Source organism: Lathamus discolor, chromosome 1 (assembly GCF_037157495.1).
Source record: "Lathamus discolor isolate bLatDis1 chromosome 1, bLatDis1.hap1, whole genome shotgun sequence".
Lineage (NCBI taxonomy): Eukaryota > Metazoa > Chordata > Aves > Psittaciformes > Psittacidae > Lathamus > Lathamus discolor.
This window is the reverse complement of record NC_088884.1, coordinates 138,457,852-138,458,291: the sequence shown is the minus strand read 5'-3', so window position 1 is coordinate 138,458,291 and position 440 is coordinate 138,457,852.

Sequence of the window (440 nt, the reverse complement as noted above, 5' to 3'; positions counted from 1 at the left end):
TAAAGACAGAAGTCATTAACAGATTAAGAGTGAAAGGTAATTTTGTTTTGATCAAAGACAGATAAGGATGATTACCAACCTTCTGTTTGGGTTTTTCCCTCCCTGAGCAATTTGCCCATCCCAAACATCAGCCTCGTTCATTATGGTAATGGTTGTAATGCTTTGCAACTGTGAACATGGCAGAAGATTTTCATGACTTTTTTATTCTACAAATACTAATGTCAAAGAGGACACAAAAGACAACAATTTCTCGCTTTGTTTGTCACAATTTTCTTGTTAGCTACAGGGCTCAGTTTAATTACAGCTGCAAGCATTGGCTCAGCTGATTTCTTGCCTCTAGTAAGTCTGTAACAGTGTCTTCCTTGATCCAATGCTATCACTGGCAAAAGCACATGGCACTGAACTTGACATCATCATCCAACACCTACCCAAAGAAACCC